This window comes from Mus caroli, chromosome 8 (assembly GCF_900094665.2).
Source record: "Mus caroli chromosome 8, CAROLI_EIJ_v1.1, whole genome shotgun sequence".
In the NCBI taxonomy this organism is placed as follows: domain Eukaryota; kingdom Metazoa; phylum Chordata; class Mammalia; order Rodentia; family Muridae; genus Mus; species Mus caroli.
Window position 1 is genome coordinate 41,605,025 of NC_034577.1, and position 3,251 is coordinate 41,608,275.

Here is a 3,251-nt window from a genome sequence, read left to right on the forward strand (position 1 = left end):
GTACCTGTCTGAGGATATCCTGCTTTCTGCCCAGGTCTGTGCTTAACCCGATCCAGACTCAAAAGAGTTCACAAAGTCAAAGGAAACCTTTAAGCATTAAAAATGTGGCGCTGACAGCCGGGCGTGGTGGCGCACGCCTTTAATCCCAGCACTCGGGAGGCAGAGACAGGCAGATTTCTGAGTTTGAGGTCAGCTTGGTCTACAAAGTGAGTTCCAGGACAGCCAGGGCTACACAGAGAAACCCTGTCTCGAAAAACAAACAAACAAAAACAAAAACAAACAAACAAAATGTGGCGCTGAATGCTTTCTTTGGTTTGTAGCATCTTTGGAGGACTTCAGCCCCAAAGGTTAGAATCAAATGCATATATTTGAAATCATAAATCATTTTTCAACCAGGGCATCAGGAGCATCTAATAGTTATTTATTTATTTTTTTTTACCTTCTCCCCAGGCTGCAATATTATCTAAAACCTGTGAGCGTGAATAGTCATTGTCTTTGGGGCACATTCGGGAACTGAAGTGAGCACACAGATTCTGACACTTACTGTCTGGGTGACGGTGACATCAGCGGCGTGGTTACTCAGTGTCTCTGGGTCTCTGTGCCCTCCTCTGCGTGAAGATATGCTAAACAGTGCCTATCCCATGAAGCTGAGTGCTGTAGTGGTCAGCTTCCAGTCATGGAGACAAAACACTTGAGGCTAGTCACCTTAAATGAAGAAAAGTTCATTTCAGACTCACAACGAGTTTCAGCCTGTTGTCCGTTGGCCTGGTTGCCTTTAGGTCAGCAGGAAGTCGGCAGCTGATGGAGAACATCTTACTTCCTGTGTGGGGAAGCCAAGAGAGCCTGCTCACATGGATAACAGAGCCTGCCTCTGAATGCCGAGCCACCATGTGGTTGCTGGGATTTGAACTCCGGACCTTGGGAAAAGCAGTGGGGTGCTCTTACCCACTGAGCCATCTCACCAGCCCCGCCATAGGAACTCTTAAGTGAACTTACGTATGCAAAGAACTCCTGACTTGGCCCAACATACAGTCTCCTCGAGAAAGGCTAGCTGTTGCTATTCTACCCCATATGCTTGTAACAGAGAGGATTTCTCAGATATTATAACTTGTCGTGGATTGAATGTGTCCCCTGCTGAGTTCACACGTTGAATTCCAAACCATGGGTACATCACAATGCGACTGACCACTTGGGATCTTTGAAGGGGTGGGTCTCGACCCCCTTGGGGCTTGAATATCAGTTATCCTTCATATCAGATATTTATATATGATTCATAACAATAACAAAATTAGAGTTATGAAGTAGCAACAAAATATGTTTGGGGGGTCACCAAACATGAGGAACTGTACTAAAAGGTCACAGCATTAGGATGGCTGAAAAACACCGCAAAAGTCCTATCGAATATGACTGGTCTCCTAGGAGGAGGAGCTAAGTACGGATGTTACTATAAGGAAAACCCCAGTAGAGAAGACGTCAGCTATGGGCTAAGGAGAGAGGCCTTGAGGGGAAACCATGCTAGATCTGCAAGCTGCCCCATTAAGTAAATGTACTTGCTGCCAAGCCTAAGGACTTGAGTTCGATCCCCGAAGACGCACATGGTGGAAGGAAAGAACTGACTTCCAAAAGTTGGTCCTGACCTCTGTCCCCCCACATATATGCAGTGGTAGGCACATACTAGCACACATACACAGATTAAAAAAAACCATTATTTAATTAAGAGAAAGAAAGAAAAGGAGAAAGAATACAACGTTGATGATGATTTCTATCTCTAGAATGCTGAGACAGAACACTTCTGTTTATTAACTCGTGTTTTGGTCTTTCGTTATGGCGACTTGGCCGAACTCACACCTTGCAAGCGTGAAATTCGTCCTTGGACACTTTTGATGTTTTTTTTTTTTTTTTTTTTTTTCCTGTCTCTGTTCTTTTCTCAGACTGTCTCCCTGATCCTTTTGCCACTTTCTGAGCCAGAATCCAAATGTTTTTATAGGCTCTTCTGTCTAAATACTAACTACGAGCTGCGGGGTTGAACACAGAAGTCAGACGAGATTAGGTGGAGTCGGGGTGGGCGGGGCCTCGGGCCCCCTAGGCTCTTTCTCTGCCCTCCCTTCTTATTTTCTTTCTGTATGGACTATTTCCCATTGCCACTTCTGTGCCAAAGAATCCCAAACCTGTAGCTCTGGTTTCACTCTTTTTGAAATCTGCATGTAGACTTTGCATCAACTTGTTAGACTTTTTTTTTTTTATAATCACTTCAACACAGCTCCCATTAACGCGCATGCGTGAAGGCCTGAGTCCAACCCTAGGGTTGGCACACAACAGCCAACTCAGCGTCCAATCCGTCACGTTTCTCATATGTGTTTCCCCCCTCTACTCTTTTAACGGTTGTTATTTTCTTAGTGACCAGAGTTATGAAATTTAATAATCATTCATGCCCCTCCCCCATCTCCTCTTACCCCCAAATACTATACCTCATTTTTAAATTTTGTTTTTTAGTTCTCAATTTCTACCTTTCCCCATTTTCAGATACCGTGTGGATCCAGAACTCAGCACGGCGTGCCCTATATTCTACAGTTATGACCTACTTTCTCTTTGGTTTTCAATCTCCACCATTAAGGACAGTTTCCCGAAAGCACAAGTTGTATTATTTTCTTCTCTGAACTTCTGTGTCACTCCTTGGCTAACTTAACAATCGCAGACTGGAATTGTTTCCAGTACGAAAGCTTCAAGGCTTCCTATGATCTGTTACACGCCCTTCCTTTTCAGTTTTGCAGGGTATTTAGAACAAAACAAAAGAGTCAAACAATGGACAGATGGCGCAGCACTTAGGAGCGTTTGCTGCTCTTGCAGAGGACTTGGTTGGGTTCAGTTCCCAGGACGCACATGGTGGCTCACAACCAACTGTAGGGGATCTGATGCTCTCTAGCAGTCTCCCAGAGCACCATGCATGCACGCAGGCAAAACACTCATTCAAGTAAAACATACACATGGACACATATATCCACACTCACGCATGGACACACACACACACACACACACACACACACACACAAAAACCCAACTCTTTATGTTGTTTCCATGAAGGACAATTTCAAAAACCAGTGGCGTGGTTGACACTGCCAATAGTAATCATTTATTCTGCAAAGGTCCTTGTCTTTTGTGACAAGATGCCCTTCCAAATTGTATCCACATGGGAAATAAAATGAAGGCAATTCTGAGTTTCTGCACAAATGCTATTGTGGTGCATTCCAATG